At 42.8% G+C, this 15,509-nt stretch overlaps 19 non-coding genes across 19 annotated transcripts; all 19 read right to left on the minus strand.

Moving 5' to 3' along the window:
* Positions 1 to 102: 102 nt before the first annotated feature.
* On the minus strand, positions 103 to 269 carry LOC134589915 (U1 spliceosomal RNA). The gene has a single exon (XR_010086918.1). It is a non-coding gene; the product is annotated as a U1 spliceosomal RNA (small nuclear RNA).
* Positions 270 to 741: 472 nt separating this feature from the next.
* On the minus strand, positions 742 to 882 carry LOC134592847 (U4 spliceosomal RNA). Its single transcript, XR_010089414.1, has one exon. It is a non-coding gene; the product is annotated as a U4 spliceosomal RNA (small nuclear RNA).
* Positions 883 to 1,781: 899 nt separating this feature from the next.
* On the minus strand, positions 1,782 to 1,948 carry LOC134590220 (U1 spliceosomal RNA). The gene has a single exon (XR_010087176.1). It is a non-coding gene; the product is annotated as a U1 spliceosomal RNA (small nuclear RNA).
* A 437-nt stretch (positions 1,949 to 2,385) lies between these two features.
* Positions 2,386 to 2,552, minus strand: LOC134590222 (U1 spliceosomal RNA). The gene has a single exon (XR_010087177.1). It is a non-coding gene; the product is annotated as a U1 spliceosomal RNA (small nuclear RNA).
* Positions 2,553 to 3,023: 471 nt separating this feature from the next.
* On the minus strand, positions 3,024 to 3,164 carry LOC134591977 (U4 spliceosomal RNA). The gene has a single exon (XR_010088669.1). It is a non-coding gene; the product is annotated as a U4 spliceosomal RNA (small nuclear RNA).
* An 899-nt stretch (positions 3,165 to 4,063) lies between these two features.
* On the minus strand, positions 4,064 to 4,230 carry LOC134590459 (U1 spliceosomal RNA). Its single transcript, XR_010087379.1, has one exon. It is a non-coding gene; the product is annotated as a U1 spliceosomal RNA (small nuclear RNA).
* A 471-nt stretch (positions 4,231 to 4,701) lies between these two features.
* On the minus strand, positions 4,702 to 4,842 carry LOC134592848 (U4 spliceosomal RNA). The gene has a single exon (XR_010089415.1). It is a non-coding gene; the product is annotated as a U4 spliceosomal RNA (small nuclear RNA).
* Positions 4,843 to 5,742: 900 nt separating this feature from the next.
* On the minus strand, positions 5,743 to 5,909 carry LOC134590549 (U1 spliceosomal RNA). The gene has a single exon (XR_010087455.1). It is a non-coding gene; the product is annotated as a U1 spliceosomal RNA (small nuclear RNA).
* Positions 5,910 to 6,388: 479 nt separating this feature from the next.
* LOC134591905 (U4 spliceosomal RNA) lies at positions 6,389 to 6,529 on the minus strand. The gene has a single exon (XR_010088606.1). It is a non-coding gene; the product is annotated as a U4 spliceosomal RNA (small nuclear RNA).
* An 899-nt stretch (positions 6,530 to 7,428) lies between these two features.
* On the minus strand, positions 7,429 to 7,595 carry LOC134589916 (U1 spliceosomal RNA). Its single transcript, XR_010086919.1, has one exon. It is a non-coding gene; the product is annotated as a U1 spliceosomal RNA (small nuclear RNA).
* Positions 7,596 to 8,067: 472 nt separating this feature from the next.
* LOC134592337 (U4 spliceosomal RNA) lies at positions 8,068 to 8,208 on the minus strand. The gene has a single exon (XR_010088978.1). It is a non-coding gene; the product is annotated as a U4 spliceosomal RNA (small nuclear RNA).
* An 899-nt stretch (positions 8,209 to 9,107) lies between these two features.
* Positions 9,108 to 9,274, minus strand: LOC134590460 (U1 spliceosomal RNA). The gene has a single exon (XR_010087380.1). It is a non-coding gene; the product is annotated as a U1 spliceosomal RNA (small nuclear RNA).
* A 471-nt stretch (positions 9,275 to 9,745) lies between these two features.
* LOC134593265 (U4 spliceosomal RNA) lies at positions 9,746 to 9,886 on the minus strand. The gene has a single exon (XR_010089772.1). It is a non-coding gene; the product is annotated as a U4 spliceosomal RNA (small nuclear RNA).
* An 899-nt stretch (positions 9,887 to 10,785) lies between these two features.
* On the minus strand, positions 10,786 to 10,952 carry LOC134589917 (U1 spliceosomal RNA). Its single transcript, XR_010086920.1, has one exon. It is a non-coding gene; the product is annotated as a U1 spliceosomal RNA (small nuclear RNA).
* Positions 10,953 to 11,431: 479 nt separating this feature from the next.
* Positions 11,432 to 11,572, minus strand: LOC134591907 (U4 spliceosomal RNA). Its single transcript, XR_010088607.1, has one exon. It is a non-coding gene; the product is annotated as a U4 spliceosomal RNA (small nuclear RNA).
* An 899-nt stretch (positions 11,573 to 12,471) lies between these two features.
* On the minus strand, positions 12,472 to 12,638 carry LOC134589918 (U1 spliceosomal RNA). The gene has a single exon (XR_010086921.1). It is a non-coding gene; the product is annotated as a U1 spliceosomal RNA (small nuclear RNA).
* A 465-nt stretch (positions 12,639 to 13,103) lies between these two features.
* LOC134592338 (U4 spliceosomal RNA) lies at positions 13,104 to 13,244 on the minus strand. The gene has a single exon (XR_010088979.1). It is a non-coding gene; the product is annotated as a U4 spliceosomal RNA (small nuclear RNA).
* An 899-nt stretch (positions 13,245 to 14,143) lies between these two features.
* On the minus strand, positions 14,144 to 14,310 carry LOC134590791 (U1 spliceosomal RNA). Its single transcript, XR_010087664.1, has one exon. It is a non-coding gene; the product is annotated as a U1 spliceosomal RNA (small nuclear RNA).
* A 471-nt stretch (positions 14,311 to 14,781) lies between these two features.
* Positions 14,782 to 14,922, minus strand: LOC134593267 (U4 spliceosomal RNA). Its single transcript, XR_010089773.1, has one exon. It is a non-coding gene; the product is annotated as a U4 spliceosomal RNA (small nuclear RNA).
* Positions 14,923 to 15,509: the final 587 nt, after the last annotated feature.

Below are 15,509 nucleotides of genomic sequence, written 5' to 3' on the forward strand. Positions count from 1 at the left end.
GCTTGATGTGGAAAGTAAGAGCCAAAGAAGACGGGTGCCGTGGCTGAAATTATCCTTCGTCAGAATTGGTGAAGTTCTCTATTTTTGTCAAACAAGCAAACACAGGGGAAAGCGCGAACGCAGTCCCCCACTACCATAAATTATGCAGTCGAGTTTCCCACATTTGAGGAAATCGCAGAGGTCAACTGGTACGGAGTGCAATGAACCAGCCTCACTCTGGGAGAGCCACCTTAGGGATCATGGCTATTGCTCCCCTGCCAGGTAAGTATGACATGATGGGTACATTCAAAGGCACGCCCGCTGGGAAGCCTTTCCTTTAGGCTGTGGTGAAATAATAAAGCAAGTTAAAAAAAAAAAAAAAGCAAATAAATAATCCAAATGATAGAAGGCTACAAAAGATTACCAAACCTCGTGGCTGATCGTTGTTTTCCTTAGCTACCAGTAATTTTAGTGCCTTCAGGTGGTTAGGTGTGAATAATTGAGCTGGATTCAGGGTGCGAAGGAGCAATTTGCATAAAGGCAAATGCTAGGCCAATGAGCCGAAGGATGGGAATTCGTAGCATGTAGTGAGAATAGTGTGCTGCCGGAAACAAGTGGATTCAGTGGGAGAGAAAGGTAAAAGGGAAATGCAAGGAAGCCAGCGGAAGGAATGGTGCAACAGAGCTCAGGAAGAAACGGGAGTCACGTAAGACACGCCCTAGACATGGGGCGCCATAAACTTTTTTTAAACCAATCTTTCAGTCTCCTTAGAGCCTGTCAAAAATTGCCAATGCTGACTGTATTTCAAGTCATCATGGCGGGGTATTGGGTAAAGTTTTCAATTAGCAATAATCACGCCTCGGATTGACCTCATGGGCTACGATACTGCCACTGCGCAAAGTTAACTGTTCAAGTGGGCCAGCTTTTAAGAGCTACCACGTAAGGACACTTTAAGACAGCGGTGAGAAAAAGTTCATGACCATAAGCCATTGCAAAGGATTGTGGGAGGCAATATTCTAATTAGGCCCGCTTCCTCCTACAGGGAAGCTTAAACCCCAACAAATTCCTCGGTCTTCTTATATGGCATCTTGGAATGGTTCCAAACCTATAACAGAGAGTGAGGGCAGCCATATCTTGCAGCAAACCTTGTACAATTTTTTTTCTCTCTTTGGAAACAGTTTTGCCAAGATTCTACTACAGCAGCCATTAGGCAGAGTACACAATCCGCTGGTCTACGTTCGTCCCCAAAGTCACACATTTCATGACTCCATCGATAGGAATGACCCTTGCCTAGCACCTGTCTTCTCTTCATCCACACTCAACAGGGCTGAAAGAACATTTGTGGTGGCTTTTTCAAAATTCCATGGTGTTCATTAGTAAGTGCTAGCGACCACCCAGCTATTCCTAAGGTTTGGTCTGATTGTCTCAAGCGGCAATTCACTGCCTTGATCCAGAAAATCTTTTTTTCCCAGAAATTCAATCAAACGTTACGTTCTGTTGGAAGACGTAATATAGGTCTCCAATTCTTTATTTCTTCCATTGCATTGAAGCATACAATAAATCAAAAGAAGTCAGGATAAAAAAATGATGAAAAAAAAGCTGAAAAGTTAAAATAAAAAGTGAAATTCTGGCTTAAAACTGGTCTCCAGAAAACATAGATAATAAAAATGATCAAGCCTAGGAAATGATTGTCGCTGCCTGCTTGATGTGGAAAGTAAGAGCCAAAGAAGACGGGTGCCGTGGCTGAAATTATCCTTCGTCAGAATTGGTGAAGTTCTCTATTTTTGTCAAACAAGCAAACACAGGGGAAAGCGCGAACGCAGTCCCCCACTACCATAAATTATGCAGTCGAGTTTCCCACATTTGAGGAAATCGCAGAGGTCAACTGGTACAGAGTGCAATGAACCAGCCTCACTCTGGGAGAGCCACCTTAGGGATCATGGCTATTGCTCCCCTGCCAGGTAAGTATGACGTTCATTAGTAAGTGCTAGCGACCACCCAGCTATTCCTAAGGTTTGGTCTGATTGTCTCAAGCGGCAATTCACTGCCTTGATCCAGAAAATCTTTTTTTCCCAGAAATTCAATCAAACGTTACGTTCTGTTGGAAGACGTAATATAGGTCTCCAATTCTTTATTTCTTCCATTGCATTGAAGCATACAATAAATCAAAAGAAGTCAGGATAAAAAAATGATGAAAAAAAAGCTGAAAAGTTAAAATAAAAAGTGAAATTCTGGCTTAAAACTGGTCTCCAGAAAACATAGATAATAAAAATGATCAAGCCTAGGAAATGATTGTCGCTGCCTGCTTGATGCGGAAAGTAAGAGCCAAAGAAGACGGGTGCCGTGGCTGAAATTATCCTTCGTCAGAATTGGTGAAGTTCTCTATTTTTGTCAAACAAGCAAACACAGGGGAAAGCGCGAACGCAGTCCCCCACTACCATAAATTATGCAGTCGAGTTTCCCACATTTGAGGAAATCGCAGAGGTCAACTGGTACAGAGTGCAATGAACCAGCCTCACTCTGGGAGAGCCACCTTAGGGATCATGGCTATTGCTCCCCTGCCAGGTAAGTATGACATGACGGGTACATTCAAAGGCACGCCCGCTGGGAAGCCTTTCCTTTAGGCTGTGGTGAAATAATAAAGCAAGTTAAAAAAAAAAAAAAGCAAATAAATAATCCAAATGATAGAAGGCTACAAAAGATTACCAAACCTCGTGGCTGATCGTTGTTTTCCTTAGCTACCAGTAATTTTAGTGCCTTCAGGTGGTTAGGTGTGAATAATTGAGCTGGATTCAGGGTGCGAAGGAGCAATTTGCATAAAGGCAAATGCTAGGCCAATGAGCCGAAGGATGGGAATTCGTAGCATGTAGTGAGAATAGTGTGCTGCCGGAAACAAGTGAATTCAGTGGGAGAGAAAGGTAAAAGGGAAATGCTAAGAAGCCAGCGGAAGGAATGGTGCAACAGAGCTCAGGAAGAAACGGGAGTCACGTAAGACACGCCCTAGACATGGGGCGCCATAAACTTTTATTAAACCAATCTTTCAGTCTCCTTAGAGCCTGTCAAAAATTGCCAATGCTGACTGTATTTCAAGTCATCATGGCGGGGTATTGGGTAAAGTTTTCAATTAGCAATAATCATGCCTCGGATTGACCTCATGGGCTACGATACTGCCACTGCGCAAAGCTAGCTGTTCAAGTGGGCCAGCTTTTAAGAGCTACCACGTAAGGACACTTTAAGACAGCGGTGAGAAAAAGTTCATGACCATAAGCCATTGCAAAGGATTATGGGAGGCAATATTCTAATTAGGCCCGCTTCCTCCTACAGGGAAGCTTAAACCCCAACAAATTCCTCGGTCTTCTTATATGGCATCTTGGAATGGTTCCAAACCTATAACAGAGAGTGAGGGCAACCATATCTTGCAGCAAACCTTGTACAATTTTTTTTCTCTCTTTGGAAACAGTTTTGCCAAGATTCTACTACAGCAGCCATTAGGCAGAGTACACAATCCGCTGGTCTACGTTCGTCCCCAAAGTCACACATTTCATGACTCCATCGATAGGAATGACCCTTGCCTAGCACCTGTCTTCTCTTCATCCACACTCAACAGGGCTGAAAGAACATTTGTGGTGGCTTTTTCAAAATTCCATGGTGTTCATTAGTAAGTGCTAGCGACCACCCAGCTATTCCTAAGGTTTGGTCTGATTGTCTCAAGCGGCAATTCACTGATTTGATACAGAAAATCTTTTTTCCCCAGAAATTCAATCAAACGTTACGTTCTGTTGGAAGACGTAATATAGGTCTCCAATTCTTTATTTCTTCCATTGCATTGAAGCATACAATAAATCAAAAGAAGTCAGGATAAAAAAATGATGAAAAAAAAGCTGAAAAGTTTAAATAAAAAGTGAAATTCTGGCTTAAAACTGGTCTCCAGAAAACATAGATAATAAAAATGATCAAGCCTAGGAAATGATTGTCGCTGCCTGCTTGATGTGGAAAGTAAGAGCCAAAGAAGACGGGTGCCGTGGCTGAATTTATCCTTCGTCAGAATTGGTGAAGTTCTCTATTTTTGTCAAACAAGCAAACACAGGGGAAAGCGCGAACGCAGTCCCCCACTACCATAAATTATACAGTCGAGTTTCCCACATTTGAGGAAATCGCAGAGGTCAACTGGTACGGAGTGCAATGAACCAGCCTCACTCTGGGAGAGCCACCTTAGGGATCATGGCTATTGCTCCCCTGCCAGGTAAGTATGACATGACGGGTACATTCAAAGGCACGCCCGCTGGGAAGCCTTTCCTTTAGGCTGTGGTGAAATAATAAAGTAAGTTAAAAAAAAAAAAAAGCAAATAAATAATCCAAATGATAGAAGGCTACAAAAGATTACCAAACCTCGTGGCTGATCGTTGTTTTCCTTAGCTACCAGTAATTTTAGTGCCTTCAGGTGGTTAGGTGTGAATAATTGAGCTGGATTCAGGGTGCGAAGGAGCAATTTGCATAAAGGCAAATGCTAGGCCAATGAGCCGAAGGATGGGAATTCGTAGCATGTAGTGAGAATAGTGTGCTGCCGGAAACAAGTGAATTCAGTGGGAGAGAAAGGTAAAAGGGAAATGTTAATAAGCCAGCGGAAGGAATGGTGCAACAGAGCTCAGGAAGAAACGGGAGTCACGTAAGACACGCCCTAGACATGGGGCGCCATAAACTTTTATTAAACCAATCTTTCAGTCTCCTTAGAGCCTGTCAAAAATTGCCAATGCTGACTGTATTTCAAGTCATCATGGCGGGGTATTGGGTAAAGTTTTCAATTAGCAATAATCACGCCTCGGATTGACCTCATGGGCTACGATACTGCCACTGCGCAAAGTTAACTGTTCAAGTGGGCCAGCTTTTAAGAGCTACCACGTAAGGACACTTTAAGACAGCGGTGAGAAAAAGTTCATGACCATAAGCCATTGCAAAGGATTGTGGGAGGCAATATTCTAATTAGGCCCGCTTCCTCCTACAGGGAAGCTTAAACCCCAACAAATTCCTCGGTCTTCTTATATGGCATCTTGGAATGGTTCCAAACCTATAACAGAGAGTGAGGGCAACCATATCTTGCAGCAAACCTTGTACAATTTTTTTTTCTCTCTTTGGAAACGGTTTTGCCAAGATTCTACTACAGCAGCCATTAGGCAGAGTACACAATCCGCTGGTCTACGTTCGTCCCCAAAGTCACACATTTCATGACTCCATCGATAGGAATGACCCTTGCCTAGCACCTGTCTTCTCTTCATCCACACTCAACAGGGCTGAAAGAACATTTGTGGTGGCTTTTTCAAAATTCCATGGTGTTCATTAGTAAGTGCTAGCGACCACCCAGCTATTCCTAAGGTTTGGTCTGATTGTCTCAAGCGGCAATTCACTGCCTTGATCCAGAAAATCTTTTTTTCCCAGAAATTCAATCAAACGTTACGTTCTGTTGGAAGACGTAATATAGGTCTCCAATTCTTTATTTCTTCCATTGCATTGAAGCATACAATAAATCAAAAGAAGTCAGGATAAAAAAATGATGAAAAAAAAGCTGAAAAGTTAAAATAAAAAGTGAAATTCTGGCTTAAAACTGGTCTCCAGAAAACATAGATAATAAAAATGATCAAGCCTAGGAAATGATTGTCGCTGCCTGCTTGATGTGGAAAGTAAGAGCCAAAGAAGACGGGTGCCGTGGCTGAAATTATCCTTCGTCAGAATTGGTGAAGTTCTCTATTTTTGTCAAACAAGCAAACACAGGGGAAAGCGCGAACACAGTCCCCCACTACCATAAATTATGCAGTCGAGTTTCCCACATTTGAGGAAATCGCAGAGGTCAACTGGTACAGAGTGCAATGAACCAGCCTCACTCTGGGAGAGCCACCTTAGGGATCATGGCTATTGCTCCCCTGCCAGGTAAGTATGACATGACGGGTACATTCAAAGGCACGCCCGCTGGGAAGCCTTTCCTTTAGGCTGTGGTGAAATAATAAAGCAAGTTTAAAAAAAAAAAAAAAAGAAGAGCAAATAAATAATCCAAATGATAGAAGGCTACAAAAGATTACCAAACCTCGTGGCTGATCGTTGTTTTCCTTAGCTACCAGTAATTTTAGTGCCTTCAGGTGGTTAGGTGTAAATAATTGAGCTGAATTCAGGGTGCGAAGGAGCAATTTGCATAAAGGCAAATGCTAGGCCAATGAGCCGAAGGATGGGAATTCGTAGCATGTAGTGAGAATAGTGTGCTGCCAGAAACAAGTGGATTCAGTGGGAGAGAAAGGTAAAAGGGAAATGCAAGGAAGCCAGCGGAAGGAATGGTGCAATAGAGCTCAGGAAGAAACGGGAGTCACGTAAGACATGCCCTAGACATGGGGCGCCATAAACTTTTTTTAAACCAATCTTTCAGTCTCCTTAGAGCCTGTCAAAAATTGCCAATGCTGACTGTATTTCAAGTCATCATGGCGGGGTATTGGGTAAAGTTTTCAATTAGCAATAATCACGCCTCGGATTGACCTCATGGGCTACGATACTGCCACTGCACAAAGATAACTGTTCAAGTGGGCCAGCTTTTAAGAGCTACCACGTAAGGACACTTTAAGACAGCGGTGAGAAAAAGTTCATGACCATAAGCCATTGCAAAGGATTGTGGGAGGCAATATTCTAATTAGGCCCGCTTCCTCCTACAGGGAAGCTTAAACCCCAACAAATTCCTCGGTCTTCTTATATGGCATCTTGGAATGGTTCCAAACCTATAACAGAGAGTGAGGGCAACCATATCTTGCAGCAAACCTTGTACAATTTTTTTTCTCTCTTTGGAAACGGTTTTGCCAAGATTCTACTACAGCAGCCATTAGGCAGAGTACACAATCCGCTGGTCTACGTTCGTCCCCAAAGTCACACATTTCATGACTCCATCGATAGGAATGACCCTTGCCTAGCACCTGTCTTCTCTTCATCCACACTCAACAGGGCTGAAAGAACATTTGTGGTGGCTTTTTCAAAATTCCATGGTGTTCATTAGTAAGTGCTAGCGACCACCCAGCTATTCCTAAGGTTTGGTCTGATTGTCTCAAGCGGCAATTCACTGACTTGATCCAGAAAATCTTTTTTTCCCAGAAATTCAATCAAACGTTACGTTCTGTTGGAAGACGTAATATAGGTCTCCAATTCTTTATTTCTTCCATTGCATTGAAGCATACAATAAATCAAAAGAAGTCAGGATAAAAAAATGATGAAAAAAAAGCTGAAAAGTTAAAATAAAAAGTGAAATTCTGGCTTAAAACTGGTCTCCAGAAAACATAGATAATAAAAATGATCAAGCCTAGGAAATGATTGTCGCTGCCTGCTTGATGCGGAAAGTAAGAGCCAAAGAAGACGGGTGCCGTGGCTGAAATTATCCTTCGTCAGAATTGGTGAAGTTCTCTATTTTTGTCAAACAAGCAAACACAGGGGAAAGCGCGAACGCAGTCCCCCACTACCATAAATTATGCAGTCGAGTTTCCCACATTTGAGGAAATCGCAGAGGTCAACTGGTACGGAGTGCAATGAACCAGCCTCACTCTGGGAGAGCCACCTTAGGGATCATGGCTATTGCTCCCCTGCCAGGTAAGTATGACATGACGGGTACATTCAAAGGCACGCCCGCTGGGAAGCCTTTCCTTTAGGCTGTGGTGAAATAATAAAGCAAGTTAAAAAAAAAAAAAAAGCAAATAAATAATCCAAATGATAGAAGGCTACAAAAGATTACCAAACCTCGTGGCTGATCGTTGTTTTCCTTAGCTACCAGTAATTTTAGTGCCTTCAGGTGGTTAGGTGTGAATAATTGAGCTGGATTCAGGGTGCGAAGGAGCAATTTGCATAAAGGCAAATGCTAGGCCAATGAGCCGAAGGATGGGAATTCGTAGCATGTAGTGAGAATAGTGTGCTGCCGGAAACAAGTGAATTCAGTGGGAGAGAAAGGTAAAAGGGAAATGCTAAGAAGCCAGCGGAAGGAATGGTGCAACAGAGCTCAGGAAGAAACGGGAGTCACGTAAGACACGCCCTAGACATGGGGCGCCATAAACTTTTATTAAACCAATCTTTCAGTCTCCTTAGAGCCTGTCAAAAATTGCCAATGCTGACTGTATTTCAAGTCATCATGGCGGGGTATTGGGTAAAGTTTTCAATTAGCAATAATCACGCCTCGGATTGACCTCATGGGCTACGATACTGCCACTGCGCAAAGCTAGCTGTTCAAGTGGGCCAGCTTTTAAGAGCTACCACGTAAGGACACTTTAAGACAGTGGTGAGAAAAAGTTCATGACCATAAGCCATTGCAAAGGATTATGGGAGGCAATATTCTAATTAGGCCCGCTTCCTCCTACAGGGAAGCTTAAACCCCAACAAATTCCTCGGTCTTCTTATATGGCATCTTGGAATGGTTCCAAACCTATAACAGAGAGTGAGGGCAACCATATCTTGCAGCAAACCTTGTACAATTTTTTTTCTCTCTTTGGAAACAGTTTTGCCAAGATTCTACTACAGCAGCCATTAGGCAGAGTACACAATCCGCTGGTCTACGTTCGTCCCCAAAGTCACACATTTCATGACTCCATCGATAGGAATGACCCTTGCCTAGCACCTGTCTTCTCTTCATCCACACTCAACAGGGCTGAAAGAACATTTGTGGTGGCTTTTTCAAAATTCCATGGTGTTCATTAGTAAGTGCTAGCGACCACCCAGCTATTCCTAAGGTTTGGTCTGATTGTCTCAAGCGGCAATTCACTGATTTGATCCAGAAAATCTTTTTTTCCCAGAAATTCAATCAAACGTTACGTTCTGTTGGAAGACGTAATATAGGTCTCCAATTCTTTATTTCTTCCATTGCATTGAAGCATACAATAAATCAAAAGAAGTCAGGATAAAAAAATGATGAAAAAAAAGCTGAAAAGTTTAAATAAAAAGTGAAATTCTGGCTTAAAACTGGTCTCCAGAAAACATAGATAATAAAAATGATCAAGCCTAGGAAATGATTGTCGCTGCCTGCTTGATGTGGAAAGTAAGAGCCAAAGAAGACGGGTGCCGTGGCTGAAATTATCCTTCGTCAGAATTGGTGAAGTTCTCTATTTTTGTCAAACAAGCAAACACAGGGGAAAGCGCGAACGCAGTCCCCCACTACCATAAATTATACAGTCGAGTTTCCCACATTTGAGGAAATCGCAGAGGTCAACTGGTACGGAGTGCAATGAACCAGCCTCACTCTGGGAGAGCCACCTTAGGGATCATGGCTATTGCTCCCCTGCCAGGTAAGTATGACATGACGGGTACATTCAAAGGCACGCCCGCTGGGAAGCCTTTCCTTTAGGCTGTGGTGAAATAATAAAGTAAGTTAAAAAAAAAAAAAAGCAAATAAATAATCCAAATGATAGAAGGCTACAAAAGATTACCAAACCTCGTGGCTGATCGTTGTTTTCCTTAGCTACCAGTAATTTTAGTGCCTTCAGGTGGTTAGGTGTGAATAATTGAGCTGGATTCAGGGTGCGAAGGAGCAATTTGCATAAAGGCAAATGCTAGGCCAATGAGCCGAAGGATGGGAATTCGTAGCATGTAGTGAGAATAGTGTGCTGCCGGAAACAAGTGAATTCAGTGGGAGAGAAAGGTAAAAGGGAAATGTTAAGAAGCCAGCGGAAGGAATGGTGCAACAGAGCTCAGGAAGAAACGGGAGTCACGTAAGACACGCCCTAGACATGGGGCGCCATAAACTTTTATTAAACCAATCTTTCAGTCTCCTTAGAGCCTGTCAAAAATTGCCAATGCTGACTGTATTTCAAGTCATCATGGCAGGGTATTGGGTAAAGTTTTCAATTAGCAATAATCACGCCTCGGATTGACCTCATGGGCTACGATACTGCCACTGCGCAAAGCTAGCTGTTCAAGTGGGCCAGCTTTTAAGAGCTACCACGTAAGGACACTTTAAGACAGCGGTGAGAAAAAGTTCATGACCATAAGCCATTGCAAAGGATTATGGGAGGCAATATTCTAATTAGGCCCGCTTCCTCCTACAGGGAAGCTTAAACCCCAACAAATTCCTCGGTCTTCTTTTATGGCATCTTGGAATGGTTCCAAACCTATAACAGAGAGTGAGGGCAACCATATCTTGCAGCAAACCTTGTACAATTTTTTTTCTCTCTTTGGAAACAGTTTTGCCAAGATTCTACTACAGCAGCCATTAGGCAGAGTACACAATCCGCTGGTCTACGTTCGTCCCCAAAGTCACACATTTCATGACTCCATCGATAGGAATGACCCTTGCCTAGCACCTGTCTTCTCTTCATCCACACTCAACAGGGCTGAAAGAACATTTGTGGTGGCTTTTTCAAAATTCCATGGTGTTCATTAGTAAGTGCTAGCGACCACCCAGCTATTCCTAAGGTTTGGTCTGATTGTCTCAAGCGGCAATTCACTGCCTTGATCCAGAAAATCTTTTTTTCCCAGAAATTCAATCAAACGTTACGTTCTGTTGGAAGACGTAATATAGGTCTCCAATTCTTTATTTCTTCCATTGCATTGAAGCATACAATAAATCAAAAGAAGTCAGGATAAAAAAATGATGAAAAAAAAGCTGAAAAGTTAAAATAAAAAGTGAAATTCTGGCTTAAAACTGGTCTCCAGAAAACATAGATAATAAAAATGATCAAGCTTAGGAAATGATTGTCGCTGCCTGCTTGATGTGGAAAGTAAGAGCCAAAGAAGACGGGTGCCGTGGCTGAAATTATCCTTCGTCAGAATTGGTGAAGTTCTCTATTTTTGTCAAACAAGCAAACACAGGGGAAAGCGCGAACGCAGTCCCCCACTACCATAAATTATGCAGTCGAGTTTCCCACATTTGAGGAAATCGCAGAGGTCAACTGGTACGGAGTGCAATGAACCAGCCTCACTCTGGGAGAGCCACCTTAGGGATCATGGCTATTGCTCCCCTGCCAGGTAAGTATGACATGATGGGTACATTCAAAGGCACGCCCGCTGGGAAGCCTTTCCTTTAGGCTGTGGTGAAATAATAAAGCAAGTTTAAAAAAAAAAAAAAAAGAAGAGCAAATAAATAATCCAAATGATAGAAGGCTACAAAAGATTACCAAACCTCGTGGCTGATCGTTGTTTTCCTTAGCTACCAGTAATTTTAGTGCCTTCAGGTGGTTAGGTGTAAATAATTGAGCTGGATTCAGGGTGCGAAGGAGCAATTTGCATAAAGGCAAATGCTAGGCCAATGAGCCGAAGGATGGGAATTCGTAGCATGTAGTGAGAATAGTGTGCTGCCAGAAACAAGTGGATTCAGTGGGAGAGAAAGGTAAAAGGGAAATGCAAGGAAGCCAGCGGAAGGAATGGTGCAATAGAGCTCAGGAAGAAACGGGAGTCACGTAAGACATGCCCTAGACATGGGGCGCCATAAACTTTTTTTAAACCAATCTTTCAGTCTCCTTAGAGCCTGTCAAAAATTGCCAATGCTGACTGTATTTCAAGTCATCATGGCGGGGTATTGGGTAAAGTTTTCAATTAGCAATAATCACGCCTCGGATTGACCTCATGGGCTACGATACTGCCACTGCACAAAGATAACTGTTCAAGTGGGCCAGCTTTTAAGAGCTACCACGTAAGGACACTTTAAGACAGCGGTGAGAAAAAGTTCATGACCATAAGCCATTGCAAAGGATTGTGGGAGGCAATATTCTAATTAGGCCCGCTTCCTCCTACAGGGAAGCTTAAACCCCAACAAATTCCTCGGTCTTCTTATATGGCATCTTGGAATGGTTCCAAACCTATAACAGAGAGTGAGGGCAACCATATCTTGCAGCAAACCTTGTACAATTTTTTTTCTCTCTTTGGAAACGGTTTTGCCAAGATTCTACTACAGCAGCCATTAGGCAGAGTACACAATCCGCTGGTCTACGTTCGTCCCCAAAGTCACACATTTCATGACTCCATCGATAGGAATGACCCTTGCCTAGCACCTGTCTTCTCTTCATCCACACTCAACAGGGCTGAAAGAACATTTGTGGTGGCTTTTTCAAAATTCCATGGTGTTCATTAGTAAGTGCTAGCGACCACCCAGCTATTCCTAAGGTTTGGTCTGATTGTCTCAAGCGGCAATTCACTGCCTTGATCCAGAAAATCTTTTTTTCCCAGAAATTCAATCAAACGTTACGTTCTGTTGGAAGACGTAATATAGGTCTCCAATTCTTTATTTCTTCCATTGCATTGAAGCATACAATAAATCAAAAGAAGTCAGGATAAAAAAATGATGAAAAAAAAGCTGAAAAGTTAAAATAAAAAGTGAAATTCTGGCTTAAAACTGGTCTCCAGAAAACATAGATAATAAAAATGATCAAGCCTAGGAAATGATTGTCGCTGCCTGCTTGATGCGGAAAGTAAGAGCCAAAGAAGACGGGTGCCGTGGCTGAAATTATCCTTCGTCAGAATTGGTGAAGTTCTCTATTTTTGTCAAACAAGCAAACACAGGGGAAAGCGCGAACGCAGTCCCCCACTACCATAAATTATGCAGTCGAGTTTCCCACATTTGAGGAAATCGCAGAGGTCAACTGGTACGGAGTGCAATGAACCAGCCTCACTCTGGGAGAGCCACCTTAGGGATCATGGCTATTGCTCCCCTGCCAGGTAAGTATGACATGACGGGTACATTCAAAGGCACGCCCGCTGGGAAGCCTTTCCTTTAGGCTGTGGTGAAATAATAAAGCAAGTTAAAAAAAAAAAAAAAGCAAATAAATAATCCAAATGATAGAAGGCTACAAAAGATTACCAAACCTCGTGGCTGATCGTTGTTTTCCTTAGCTACCAGTAATTTTAGTGCCTTCAGGTGGTTAGGTGTGAATAATTGAGCTGGATTCAGGGTGCGAAGGAGCAATTTGCATAAAGGCAAATGCTAGGCCAATGAGCCGAAGGATGGGAATTCGTAGCATGTAGTGAGAATAGTGTGCTGCCGGAAACAAGTGAATTCAGTGGGAGAGAAAGGTAAAAGCTAAGAAGCCAGCGGAAGGAATGGTGCAACAGAGCTCAGGAAGAAACGGGAGTCACGTAAGACACGCCCTAGACATGGGGCGCCATAAACTTTTATTAAACCAATCTTTCAGTCTCCTTAGAGCCTGTCAAAAATTGCCAATGCTGACTGTATTTCAAGTCATCATGGCGGGGTATTGGGTAAAGTTTTCAATTAGCAATAATCACGCCTCGGATTGACCTCATGGGCTACGATACTGCCACTGCGCAAAGCTAGCTGTTCAAGTGGGCCAGCTTTTAAGAGCTACCACGTAAGGACACTTTAAGACAGTGGTGAGAAAAAGTTCATGACCATAAGCCATTGCAAAGGATTATGGGAGGCAATATTCTAATTAGGCCCGCTTCCTCCTACAGGGAAGCTTAAACCCCAACAAATTCCTCGGTCTTCTTATATGGCATCTTGGAATGGTTCCAAACCTATAACAGAGAGTGAGGGCAACCATATCTTGCAGCAAACCTTGTACAATTTTTTTTCTCTCTTTGGAAACAGTTTTGCCAAGATTCTACTACAGCAGCCATTAGGCAGAGTACACAATCCGCTGGTCTACGTTCGTCCCCAAAGTCACACATTTCATGACTCCATCGATAGGAATGACCCTTGCCTAGCACCTGTCTTCTCTTCATCCACACTCAACAGGGCTGAAAGAACATTTGTGGTGGCTTTTTCAAAATTCCATGGTGTTCATTAGTAAGTGCTAGCGACCACCCAGCTATTCCTAAGGTTTGGTCTGATTGTCTCAAGCGGCAATTCACTGATTTGATCCAGAAAATCTTTTTTTCCCAGAAATTCAATCAAACGTTACGTTCTGTTGGAAGACGTAATATAGGTCTCCAATTCTTTATTTCTTCCATTGCATTGAAGCATACAATAAATCAAAAGAAGTCAGGATAAAAAAATGATGAAAAAAAAGCTGAAAAGTTTAAATAAAAAGTGAAATTCTGGCTTAAAACTGGTCTCCAGAAAACATAGATAATAAAAATGATCAAGCCTAGGAAATGATTGTCGCTGCCTGCTTGATGTGGAAAGTAAGAGCCAAAGAAGACGGGTGCCGTGGCTGAAATTATCCTTCGTCAGAATTGGTGAAGTTCTCTATTTTTGTCAAACAAGCAAACACAGGGGAAAGCGCGAACGCAGTCCCCCACTACCATAAATTATACAGTCGAGTTTCCCACATTTGAGGAAATCGCAGAGGTCAACTGGTACGGAGTGCAATGAACCAGCCTCACTCTGGGAGAACCACCTTAGGGATCATGGCTATTGCTCCCCTGCCAGGTAAGTATGACATGACGGGTACATTCAAAGGCACGCCCGCTGGGAAGCCTTTCCTTTAGGCTGTGGTGAAATAATAAAGTAAGTTAAAAAAAAAAAAAAGCAAATAAATAATCCAAATGATAGAAGGCTACAAAAGATTACCAAACCTCGTGGCTGATCGTTGTTTTCCTTAGCTACCAGTAATTTTAGTGCCTTCAGGTGGTTAGGTGTGAATAATTGAGCTGGATTCAGGGTGCGAAGGAGCAATTTGCATAAAGGCAAATGCTAGGCCAATGAGCCGAAGGATGGGAATTCGTAGCATGTAGTGAGAATAGTGTGCTGCCGGAAACAAGTGAATTCAGTGGGAGAGAAAGGTAAAAGGGAAATGTTAAGAAGCCAGCGGAAGGAATGGTGCAACAGAGCTCAGGAAGAAACGGGAGTCACGTAAGACACGCCCTAGACATGGGGCGCCATAAACTTTTATTAAACCAATCTTTCAGTCTCCTTAGAGCCTGTCAAAAATTGCCAATGCTGACTGTATTTCAAGTCATCATGGCAGGGTATTGGGTAAAGTTTTCAATTAGCAATAATCACGCCTCGGATTGACCTCATGGGCTACGATACTGCCACTGCGCAAAGCTAGCTGTTCAAGTGGGCCAGCTTTTAAGAGCTACCACGTAAGGAAACTTTAAGACAGCGGTGAGAAAAAGTTCATGACCATAAGCCATTGCAAAGGATTATGGGAGGCAATATTCTAATTAGGCCCGCTTCCTCCTACAGGGAAGCTTAAACCCCAACAAATTCCTCGGTCTTCTTTTATGGCATCTTGGAATGGTTCCAAACCTATAACAGAGAGTGAGGGCAACCATATCTTGCAGCAAACCTTGTACAATTTTTTTTCTCTCTTTGGAAACAGTTTTGCCAAGATTCTACTACAGCAGCCATTAGGCAGAGTACACAATCCGCTGGTCTACGTTCGTCCCCAAAGTCACACATTTCATGACTCCATCGATAGGAATGACCCTTGCCTAGCACCTGTCTTCTCTTCATCCACACTCAACAGGGCTGAAAGAACATTTGTGGTGGCTTTTTCAAAATTCCATGGTGTTCATTAGTAAGTGCTAGCGACCACCCAGCTATTCCTAAGGTTTGGTCTGATTGTCTCAAGCGGCAATTCACTGCCTTGATCCAGAAAATCTTTTTTTCCCAGAAATTCAATCAAACGTTA

The sequence above is a fragment of the Pelobates fuscus genome, chromosome 2, assembly GCF_036172605.1.
Source record: "Pelobates fuscus isolate aPelFus1 chromosome 2, aPelFus1.pri, whole genome shotgun sequence".
NCBI classification, from domain to species: domain Eukaryota; kingdom Metazoa; phylum Chordata; class Amphibia; order Anura; family Pelobatidae; genus Pelobates; species Pelobates fuscus.